We start from the raw sequence: 12083 nt of genomic DNA, 5'->3' as shown, positions 1-12083 counted from the left end.
ACATCTGTGTTTCCAGACCTCCCAGGCTGCTCCCCCGGGACATACGCCATCCCACCCACACCGCGCTGCATCTGCCTGGGACCCCTGCTCTTCCCCCCAGTCCCTGGGAGACCCCGCAGTCTTCCGCTCAGCCCACCTTCCAGGCCAGCCCCTCAAGGCCTGGCCGCCCTGTCCCCGGCCTGGGCAGAACCCGGGACCCCTCTGCTCCGGACACGCCCCCCGCTCTGCTCTCGGCACCTGCTGTCCGTGATGCAGAGACCCTCTGACTCACCCCAGTGTCCAGGGCGCTCAGGGCTTCATGGTTGCCTGGAGCGCAGCAAACACTGAAATGTTGGGGGGGTGAAGGGGGGGAGAGCAGATTCAGACGGAAAGGAAGGAGGGGGCCACGCAGCCTGCTCGACCCCCGGGGCCCGGGGAGGGGAGGGGAGACCCCCTGGGGCCTGGGGAGGGGAGGGGAGACCCCCGAGGGAGGGCTCCTGCCCGAGGCGCCTACAGCCCCAGCTCCCGCCTGCCCTGCAGGCTCTGCGCTTTCAGGGGGCGTGCTGGCTGAGAATCCCCAGGGGCTCTGACACCACGAGGGGCCCCGACAGCAGCAGAGCAGACCCAGCCCCTCCTAACAAAGCCTGAGGCTTCCATCTGGGCTCTTGTTCCAATTGGGTCAAAAACGGATCCTTCCCTGAGCACCTTGTAGGGAACCATGAGGGCAGAGCGTGTGTTGCAGGCTCTGGGGGTGGGGACCCCTCCCGGACCCCGTCAGCGGCTGCCCTGACCCGTACACCCCGGCAGCCCCAGACTGCACTCCGAGCTCGTCCGTCTACTGCACGCAGCCCCTGCCCCGGCCAAGTGCTCGGTCCCTGGAGGTGCCTCTGCAGCCCCCATGAGTCGGGGTTGATTCCCTGAGGCGCAGGGCCCGGGGTCCCCTGTCACAGGTCACGGTGAAGATTGTTAGTGGCTTCCCTTCCCGGCCACCTGACCTAGGAGGGCCGGGGTGGAGGCCAAGGTGAGCAGCCCCTGGCCCCGTTCATCCTGCTTCCCCCTGAACCTCAGCCCAGTTTTAAAGCCAGAGCGGATGGACTCTGTCCACATTCAAACCACGCCATCTGCAGAGCTGAGACGCTCACGATCCAGGCAGAGGAGAAGAAACCCAGTGCGATCCCCAGGCGGGTCTGGCTAGACAGGTTGCTGTCAGGCAGAGGCAGTTCCGGGCCAGAGAGTGACTGAGTCAGCCAAGTGCTGAGCCTGGGCCGGACCTGACGCCCAGACGCACCTGATGTTCGCAGACTGTCGTGGGACCAGGACTGCCGGTCTGGGGTGTAGGGAGGGGGAACTCCGCACAGCCCAGCAAAGCGCACGTGGGCTCTGCGGCCTGGTGTGCGGCCTTGGGGCTGTGTCGGGTGGAAGAGGGGGCCGGGCGCCACGGGGTCTGCTAGTGGGGATGCCTGTGCGCGAGCCTCGCCCCAGAGGGGGAGACCGAGGCCAGTCTTGGCCATCACCTTCCTGCCGTGGGAAGTCGCCATCACAAAGGTCCCCATGCAGGGACTTCGGCGTGGCACTGGCCTGTCTCTCCCTTTTCATCTCTTGCTGGAGTCGGTGGGTCCCTCGGTGTAGGTCTGAGCCACAGCCCGCAGTTTCCTCGTGTTGTTCTGTGATCCCAGATGTCCCAGCAGCTCACCCCTGATCAGACCCAGGGCTGAGGTCTGCCCTGTCCCTGAGACCCAGCAGGAGGAAGAGCGTTGTCGGTTCTGCAGTGAAGGAGCCAGGGCTCACTCTGCGTCCAGTGGGCCGTGCCCGTGAACGCTCGGGTCGGCGGTGGAACGTCCGGACTGTGTTACTGGTTCCACGATTTTCGGGGAAACAGGCGGACATGCAAACTCAGTATTTACGACCCCTCAGTCATTTCAGAGTGGCATCCGGGTTTCCTTTGGTGTACACGTTGCTTCGGAAGACAGGAGAGTATCTTGAAACTCTTGGTCTGGTTGTCGTTAAAGACTCAGAAAACTGCTCGAGGACTGCGGGTTCCGCCTGTCTTGTACGGGCTCCAGGCGTGTGATTACCGTCGGTTGGGACGAGAGGAAAATCCCACGTGTGTCTGCTCCCCTTTGTGGCAAGCGAAGGCAGCCCTCGAGCCTCGGGGGACAGTGAAGGGTTTTGGAGGCGCGCTGGCCTGAGCCCGCGTGTGATGCACCGTGAGCGGCGCTCGTCTGAGAGGCGTTAGCGCGGCTTCCCTTCCCACAGGGCACAGGGCCCTGTCCCCGGGGGTCCCCAGGGCAGTGCTCGTGGAACACAGGCCACGAAGGTATGAAAAGCACGGGCAGGTGCTCACCGTTTCAGCGGCCAGCCTCACCTGCTGCCGCAGCCGGCAGTACTGGTGCAGGTGGAGGCGTGGACTCACACCTGGGCCATCACCGGGTGGACCGGCCAGTGGACAGCCTGCCGTGTCCCAGGCGTGTGTCGGCACCGTCGCTGTCCCCATCTCCCAGGGGAACAGGGGACGCTCCGAGGTCGTCACCCAGTCTCCCAGGGGCTCTGCCCGCTCGGCGCGCACACCCACGAGCCACTGCCTGGAGCGCAGCCCGGGGCTCCCGCGGAGGGGGCGTCTGCAGCCCCCGACCCAGGGCCGCGGGGCCTGGAGGTGGAGTGGGTGCAGAGTTGGCCCATCCCCTCGCCGTGCCGGGCCTTTGCCGCCTCTCCGGGCTCTCTCCCCTGCACCCCTGACCCCAGGACGCCTGCTCTGAGGCCCGCGTGGGGAAGGAGACAACGAGTCCAGCGTCCGCGTTGGTTTTCAAGCGCCCTGCAGGCGCAGTGGGGGCGGGGTGACAGGAGCAGATGCGCCGAGAACTCAGGGTGCTCCAGGGACAAGGCCAGTAGAGCAGTCAGACACGGCCCCGGGGGCGGGCAAGAGGGAAAGCGACCGGCCCTGGGAGGGCCTCGTTAATACTGGGACAGAGGGTGGGGCAGGGCCCGCCCCGGGGGGTGAGCTGGCCCCCAGGCCCCTCCCGCGGGAGCCCTAGGAGCCTCTGGAGCCACCCTCCACCCGTCCTCCATGCCCCGCTGGACTGACCCTTCCTGGGCCCAAACCCCATCCCGTTGTTTTTCTGGTTCCTTCCTTCAGTTCATCCCCGTGTCTGTAAGGAAGCACGATGCATTCCTGAGAGGGGCCCATGGGAGCCTCCGGCCCCACCCAAGGCTGCCCCCCAGCAGCACCTCAGCTGCACCAGGCCCACCCTACGTTCTTCCCGCCATGGTGGGGTCAGCCGCTCCCCCAAACCCGGGCATCCCTCTCACGCTCCCCGGGCTCCCCACGCCGCCCTGCCTGGGTTCCGGCCTTTCCTAGAAGACATGGGAGCCCAGGAAGCACTGGTAGAGAAATGACATTATTCATAACTTTATTTCCATCAATGTAGGAAGGTTATAGAGAATATTCTAACGCATAGCTCTTTATTTGGAAAGGGTCGCAAACGCCACACAATTCAGAGTCCATGTCCTCGGCCAGAGTCTCCAGAGAACCCTGCGGTTTACCCGACCGGTGGCTCGCAGCGCACCCCCCACAAGGCCCTTGAAGGCGGGGAGACCCCAGTCCTGCCCTGGACGAGGGTGCCCTCTGGGCAGAAGGGAAATGGCCTCCCGCGGGTCCTGGAAGGGGCTGAGGCCATCCAGGATCAAGCCACACGAGGTGGGCCTCTGAGTGTCACAGAGCTCGGGGTGGACAGGAGCGGGGCTGCAGCTGAGCTTTGCAGGCAGAGTGGACGCTGGATTGTCCACACCAAGGAGGCACCGTCTCCACGTGGGCAGCTGGGGAGACGGCCACCCAGGGTCGGGTATTCACGCTGCCCACTGGGCTCCCAGCAGCACGGACGGAGCCGGGGATCCAGACGGGCCGTGACCGTGTGTCCCACCCGAGCCCAGGTCTCACCCCGAACGCTGGCCCAGCTCTCGCCTCTCCTTCCCAGTCAAGCTCTTCGTGAAAGAACCTGCTTGCTTTCGTTTGCCTTATATTGTTTAACTTGGGGAAATGAGGGAAATTTGAAGTAGACTGGGACACAGAAGGCTGTGCACTCAACCACCAGGCACCGTGACCGTCTTCCCCCGTCTCGCCACCCACCTGCATCTCTGCTCGCCTGTTCTCAGACACATGTCCTTTTTTGTAAACATTGTGTCATTTTATTCAAAAATACCTGAATGTGTCTCTAAAAGAACTCTTTCAAAAATATGTGTATATAACCGCAAAGCCATTATCACACCCAGAAAAATTAATAACAGTTTCTCAATATCATCAGTATCCAGTCAGCACTCAGACCCCCAGGGAACTGCCTACTCTTCCCAACCCCAGTTCTCTCCTCCACGGCCACCCTGCCAGCTCCCGCCCCTCTGCCCTGGGAGCTTCTTATCACCAAGTCGAGTGGGTGCTTCTCAGCCCTGGTCTCGGCCTGACCTCTGACCCTGGCCGACTCCAGCTTGTTCTCCATGGCACCTGGACGTGGGAATTGGAGGGAGACCCCTCCACCCCTGCTTGTGTCCTTTGCCTTGGCTCACAGACGCACCACACCTGAGGTGTGGGGCTTAAAGTTTACCTTTGTTTTACAGATGAGAAAAACAAGCATCAAAGTTTCCAGAGGGTTCTCCAGGAATGCTTAGCTGGTCAGGGGTCCTGGGATGCACCGGTGTGGCCACTGCATCCAAGGCCACTGTTTTTCTCTTAGAGAGCAGGGCCCCTCTGGAATCAGCATCAGAGAGGAGAGACACGGGGTTCAAAAATGTGGAAAATCAGCGGGTTAACCAGACTGTGCCGTAGTAGAGCAGGGTTCTGGACCAGGCTCTCAGGCCAAACCCAGCCAGTGCCTGTTTTTGTAAATAAAGTTTTATTGAGACGCCCACTCCCTTACATACAAAGGCAGAGTTGAGTCCTTGCAACAGAAACCTTCTGTCTCTCGAAGCTTAAAATGCTGTCTGGCCCTTTATGGAAAGCTTCCCAACTCTGCCCTGGGGAAGTAGCTTGGGCCCTAGAGTCGGCAGACCCAAGTTCAAATCCAGTCCGTCCTGGGACAAGTGACTTAACTCCTCTAAGCCTGAGTTTTCTAAGGGGGGAGATGAGAATAAGATCCTTTCCCTACAGCTTGAATTCTGTGAATACAAACTACATGGGATGCAACTGGTTAATTAGGGACCGTGAATTGTGTTATGCGGACCAGGTCGGCTACAATACAGTCGCGGTCTGTCAGGACCTGGATCTTGCCATGATGGGAAACTCACTCTACAGGCAAAGAGGGAAAAAAAGAAAACCCACAACAGTCGCGAGCAATGTAGCCGGTTTGCTTGAGTGGCTTCTAACTTTGCGTCTCGTAACGGTGGTAGCAGTGATTAAGCTGATAAGATGGTGTGAGCCGTGGTGATGATGGGAAAACAAAGGTCACTGCTGGATGAAACCAATGCTGGGTTTGTTCGGCGCTAACCTTTATCACGGAAATATCTGTGAGAAAAATATGCTTGTTCTTATGAGTCTGGAACTCTCTGGCCTCACCTCCTTTCATACTGAAACCACTGTTTTTAAAATACTCTTTGGGCGCTCGGTGTCCAAGGGCTGCCGCTGCCTGGTCCGCAGCTGGAGCACCCCTAATTCTGTGCACACGTGTGAACGCGCTCTGTCAGAGCTAAGAGCCCTCGTTAACTCACCCCGTCCTTGGTCCGAGGCACCTGTAATCAGAACCGCTCAAACTCCTGCACTGCTCCAGAATTCTGCAATTCTGCCAGGACATCCACCAATGAAAAGGCCAGGAGCTTATCTTAGATTTCCTGTGCAAACTCATGGGGCCAAGGCCACGGCTGGGTCTGGGCTGGTTAAGAGGACATGTTGACCTTAACAGAGGGTGTTTCGCTGGAACACCATGAAATCCTGCATTTACAACAGGGGCCACACCAAATTCCAGCCAGCCTCTGGCAGCCCAGAGCGTGCAGTCTGGCCTTGGGCTGGGTGCTTTCCCTGAGGAGCTCGCACTGGTCAGGGTGTATTAGTTATCTGCTGCTGGGTAACAAATTGTCCCAACGTAGCTGCTCAGACAGCACACACCTGCTACCTCGCAGAGTCTGTGGGTCAGGAATCCAGGCTTAACTTAGCTGGGTCCTCTACCTTGGGTCTCTCACAAGGTGTCGCCAGGCCTGCAGCACTGTCCAAGGGCTTGACCAGGGAGGGCCCCTCTCTGAGCTCACGAGTGGTTGTGCACGGGACCCCGTTTCCTGGGCTGATGGGCAGAGGCCTCCCCGAGGTCCTCGCCTGGCCACCTCTCCGTGGAGCATCACCATAACGGGCTGGCTTCCTTAGAGGGAGCTGGTGGGGGGCGAGAGGAGCCAGGAGGGGGCACCAGCAGGAGGGGCAGCTCAGGCTTCCTGACCTGCCTGCAGGAGGCTGCCCACCCCACCGCGTCTGCCATATCCTACGTGTCAGAAGGACCGCGTGAGGCTGTGAGCACCAGGAGTGGGGTCCCTGGAGCTGTGACCGGGATCCATGGTGACACACCTGGGCTGCCCTCGGTTCACACGGGAACCACCAGGGAGACGGGCATCTAGACACGTCAGCGCGTGGTGACTCGATTACCTACCGTCCCTACGGGGACAGAGCCCACACAGAGCAGTGCCCTATGTGCCCAGTGCCCAGACAAACCCTCGGGCGATTATCTGGACAGAGAGGTCACCTCGGGGACGAGCTTGGGGGCACCACGCGCCCCTGGCCAGGCCTTGCTTTGCCCTCACACCACCCATTTCATTTCAGCTCGAAAACCCTTTACATCTGATATTTTCTCCAATCTTACAAACAATGGAACTGCAGCTCAGAGACTGAACAGAGTCCCACGTCCCACCAGCTGAGCCCAGACCTTAAACTCGCCAGCCAGGGCTTCTTCCAGAGCCTCCCAGCTATAAGTTTTCTATAGCCTGGAGTACATGGCATTGAGTTTTTAGAAAATAGTTTTTGTGACCAGTTTCCTGATTCTTCTTGCTAAGCTTCCTTGGAGTTGTTTTTGGTCCTGGCTCAGCAGTGAGGTGACAGAGGACAGGCTGGGGGCCGGAGCTCGGAGGGGAGGACGGCAGCAGGGGTGAGATGTCCCCCCTACCCACCCACCCCACCCACTACCCCTGCCCCGGCCCCAGGAATTCCCCTGGGAGGGAGGGACGGAGGCTCAGAGCCAGGCTGCCTGGGTCTGTACGAGGCCAAATCCCCACGCTTGCTGTGTGTGTGACCTCGGGCAGGTTACCGGAGCTCTCTGGGCCTTAGTCTTCCCGTCTGTGTAATGGGCAGTGACTTGTACCCACCTCCCTAGGTTAGGAGGATGAAGTGAGCCCAGATGAAGGGTTTGGAAGAGATACCTGATCCCCTGGTATGAGGGGAGCACCATCGGTATCGGCATCAGCGCTGTTCACATTCCAGCTGACGGATCCCTACATTAACCAGAAGTTAAAGCGGACGTTAGCACCACCGTATTTGTCTTCACAAGTCCTGGGGGTTCTGGAGAGATGGGGGCTGTCAGTTGAGAGAAGGGTGGTGCGTGTCCCTCACGTTCGTTACAGATTTATCAGATATGATCTCACTTTGTCTGTTGTAAGCTCTGTGAAAAATTACTTTGTAATGTCAATGGAAATGCTCATTGACGGACCTGAGTTCCTGCGGGCGGGGCTCACAGCTGCCTGGCGTCCTGGGTGACCGGGCGTTGGACGTCCCGTTTGGTGGCAGCAGTGACTCACAGCCTTCTTCTGGAGGAGGAGGGGGCTGCACGCCTGCCCGGACGTGGCTCCTTCCTGGATCCTTGCGATCCGCCCGCTCCTTCCTTCCTGGGCCGAGTCGCTGCTTGTCCCTCGGGGCCGAAGCCCCGCCACCCATGTAAACCTTCTTTATGGACTGAGGGGGCCCAGAGGCCACACGGTTACCCAGACCTGGAGTCCCTCCCCGCCGGTTAGCCCTGCTTAGGGGAACAGATGTGGTGGCAAAGTTTGCTGAGAAGGTGAAATTACATTCGAGAATTCTGTTTCCTACTCACTTTTTTTTTTTTTTTTTTTTTTTTGCGGTACGCGGGCCTCTCACTGTTGTGGCCTCTCCCGTTGCGGAGCACAGGCTCCGGACGCGCAGGCTCAGCGGCCATGGCTCAGGGCACAGCCGCTCCGCGGCATGTGGGATCCTCCCGGACCGGGGCACGAACCCGTGTCCCCTGCATCGGCAGGCAGACTCTCAACCACTGCGCCACCAGGGAAGCCCTCCTACTCACTCTGACAGGAAATCAGAAACAGTGTTTGACCAGAGAAATGTTGGTGTAATTAACGTGAACTGATGAATGTACAATTTTTTAAAGATCACATAACGAAATACTTATTTCATTATATTAAAACACTAACAATGATCCTCAGATTATCAGTTAAAAACTTGCTCTACCCAAGTAACAAATCACTGGCTTACGAAGAGTGAAAGTCAAAACCGAGCATGGTCCGGCCTGGTCCAGCAACAGCAGTTCCAGCCCCCAGACGCCCGTCTGTCGTGACGCTGGCAGACGCCCTGCCCCGCAGCTCTCCACTGCTCCATCCCCGCCTCCCCGGCCCACGGTCCCGCGTTAAGTGCCCCCCATTCCTGAAGAGCCAGCTGGATGTTCTGTTTCCAGGAAAGACCCCACGTCCCCCGGCCAGAGGTGACCCCTCATGGCCCTTCGACCCTGTCCTCACATTCCACCTGGTACTACGACTACTGTGAATTATGTCTCCTGTTGCACCTGTCTTGTCCATCCTTGTGTCCACCCGCCCCACCGAGCTAAGCCGAGGGCCTGGTTGATATTCAGGAAAACGTCAGCAAAGTCGCTCCGTGGCGACAGATCACTCCCGAGTCTCAGCGCCTGAAACACCACCCGTGTGTTTTCTCTCGCGCGTCCCTGTCCTTCACGGTCAGCTGCGTCTCTCGTGCTCCCAGACACAGATGGGGATCAGCCCCCCTGGGGGCCCCGCTGGTCTGGGGGTGGGGAGAGGTCGGCGCCGTGGAATGCTCTGGAAGCTCCTGCTGGGAAGTGCCCTGCATGTAACTGCTGCTACCCTGTCGTCAGCCTGGCCAGTGTCGGAGGCATGCAGCTCCCTCGGGGGGGACTGTCGGCAGGGTGGGTGGACGCCCACCGCCACGCCACGGGGGCAGAGTGAGCGGGCGAGTGGGGGCCGGATGGTGAACGGTCCCACCCGAGCAGCTGACGAGCCCCTGCCATCCCAGCCTCGGCTGTTTACCAAATGCCTCTGAGGCGTTGTTTCCTCTCCTTGCCGTGGTTTCAGCACACGGCTGCCTGTCCAGCTGCCTCCCTGGAGCAGAGGTTCTGAAAGGTTGACGTGGGGGGGCCCCGATGAGCCCAGGGCCGCCCAGGGTCTGCGGGACGCCGAGGCAGGAGCCCGTGAGCCAGCGCCCCCTGTCAGCAGCAAGCCTACACCGGGCCAGGGCAGCCGCCGTGCATCCCTGACGCCTGATGGCCACGTCGGGGCCGAGCAAGCTGGACAAAGTGCTGCCCTCCCTGCTCCGTGGGACCCGCCTGCCGAGTCCAGCCCACAGCACCCAGCTGTGCAGGGCCTCTCCCAGCGCTCAGCCAGGATCCCAGAAGATTCTAGAAATCGCTGGGATTCCACTACTGCTGTCAGATGCAAGGAGCCCCCAGAAGTCCAGGAAGCTTCTCTATCACCGCCCTGCCCGGACCTCTCTCCGGGGGGCTGGGGTGGCGGGAGTGACCCCTCAAGACCGGTGGGTGACAGCTGTGGGAAAGTGTCGTCTGCCTGGGCCAAGACGCTGGATGGAGAGAATCTCCGCTCTGTGCCCTAACCCTGCACCCGCCTTCCAGCGCTGTCCGTGGGCAATCTGCGTATCAGCAAACACCAGGGACTGCCAGGCCGGGCCAGCGTGCTTTTAAAAACTAATTTCATGCATTTTAACACAGCATTCTAAGCTGATGTTCGTGTGCGCCGTACTCCACAAATGCTAAGGTTGGAGAACAAGAGGATCACGATCCATCGGACGCTCCATCGGTTTCCAAACTGAGCACCTTCATGACAGAAGAAGATTGCACGGGGGGTGTAGACAGACGGCCTTCCTGAGAGTCAGGGTCTCCCATTAGGGTGGAGACCCTGAGGATCTCCGGAGCCAAAAACATAAGTCTTGAAACCGGCGTGCTTTGCTCTGTGTTCACCTGGGTTTCTCCCTCCCCTGCTGTGTTAGCATCACAAAAGTCCTTGTCACCTGCAGCATTTTTGTGGCCGGAAGGGGCTGTGCTGTAGGACAGCTGGGGGGCGTGGAGACAGCTCAGCCTGGGGACAGCAGCACCTGGGGCTCAGCCGCCCAGGATGGGACCGGGGGGTGGCGGTGGAGGGAGGCTTTGTCCAGCCCGTGTCGACCCCAGAGCCGTCGTGGTGGGCCCTGGGTTTGGCTGTGCTTCGAGAGGGAAACTTGGGGGACTGGGGCGACCACGCCCAGATGGTCCTAACCCACCACCAGGGTAATGGCTGTGCTCAATTTTGCCTTTCACATTTTAATCGTACAACAGTAATTTTGTGATAGAGTCGCCCATGGCAAACATGCAGAAGACATTAACTTTATTTATGTTTTGGATTATTAATGTGGCTGTTAAAATTCCTCCAGTTAGTTTTGATTGAATTGTTTTTTTGTGGGATTCTGTTGTTTAATGGAGCGGTAAATAAGAATTTCTGTTAATGAGGCTGAGCATCTGTCACAACAACCTGGTGTGGGTTATTAACATTTCCATTAACGGCAGGGTGGGCAGCGATCATACAGGAGCCACACAGTTAGAACAAAATAAATAGTCGGTGTCAGGCTGAGTGGGTGTTAATTACCATTTTATTCTGCACTGATGGTGGGGAAGCAGGGAGGGGAAGATGCGGGGGAGAGGTGCCTCAAGGAGGTCATCCTCTCCCCAGGAGGCCTCTCCAGAGAGACTGTGAGCTGGGCTGCCTCCCTCAGACGCTGACGTGTGGTCCTTTCCATTCATGGCCCTAAATAGACTTGAGTCAAGAGGCAGCGCCCGGGCCGCAGGCAGGGCCGCGGAACGTGAGGGTGCTGGGTTGGCGCCCTGCCCCTGCAGCCATGTCCCCAACAGCTCCGTGGAGCTCCCCAGGGTCCAGCCCAGCGTGGAGTTCACTGGGGGAGGGGTCACCCAGGTGGGAGGAAGGAGTAGCTCCTTGGAGGCAGAGGACAGACGGGCCAGAGGGGAGAAATGTCCCCAAATGTACACGTGCGTCGTTCCCAACTTACCCGCGGCTGCCTGCAAGGCCACGAGGCCACGGCCATGGTGCCCTGTCAGTCACCTTTCACCTTTGACCTGCACAGTGTGGCCCTGCTGACACCAGCACAGCACCCGGGGGCGCTCGGGGTTGGGAGGGAAGGAGTGGGACCGGGTCCTCCTGGGGGGCGCGGAGCAGTGGCCTCTGTGCTCCGTCCCCGAGGAGGGGCAGCCCCGGGTCTGCAGACGTCAGCTCCACCTGGAGCAGGGCTTCGTACCCCAGGATCTGGGACTCGTGGTGGGAACACAGATGCCTTTCTTTCTTTATTTTTGGCCGCGAGGCCTGTGGGATCGTAGTTCCCTGACCAGGGATCGAACCCAGGCCCTCGGCAGTGAAAGCGCAGAGTCCTAACCACTGGGCCGCCAGGGAGCTCCCACAAATGCCTTTATTTTCTCCGAGTTCCACCTGGAACTGAGCATCTCCCTCGGTTATGAATGTGACGACGTACCAGTGCCGCATCACTGGGGCCTGGGACTCTCTCAGCAGCAGGGCCCCCAGGTGTGCCCCCGTCGCGGCGAGGTTGGCTGTTGCTGTGCCATCTCTGCTCATCCCACCTGACCTCAGAGCCGTCGCTAGAGCAGCTCCTAAGCCTGACTTCAGAGCTCAGTCACAAGCACAAGCACGTGGGTTATTATGTCACACCTTCGTTTTCCAAAGCTCTGCTGTGTCTCGATATAATCGGTTTTCTTTGGGATTCTCCAGATTTCATTTCATGCATTTAAAGGCGTGGTTCTGAGAAGGGTTTGTGGTCATGCTGGCATACAAGCGGGGTGGTCCAGGGCAGGGTCTCG

The 12083-nt window shown here is 59.5% G+C and overlaps 1 protein-coding gene across 1 annotated transcript in view; it reads left to right on the top strand.

Moving 5' to 3' along the window:
- Positions 1-12083, top strand: part of SDK1 (sidekick cell adhesion molecule 1) — a gene marked incomplete at its 5' end in the record, with an annotated part of 846211 nt that overhangs the window by 789237 nt on the left and 44891 nt on the right. The window lies entirely within an intron of this gene.

The sequence above is a fragment of the Mesoplodon mirus genome (assembly GCF_964341445.2).
Source record: "Mesoplodon mirus genome assembly, chromosome: 15".
NCBI classification, from domain to species: Eukaryota; Metazoa; Chordata; class Mammalia; order Artiodactyla; family Ziphiidae; genus Mesoplodon; species Mesoplodon mirus.
This window is presented reverse-complemented; position numbering and strand designations above follow the sequence as displayed.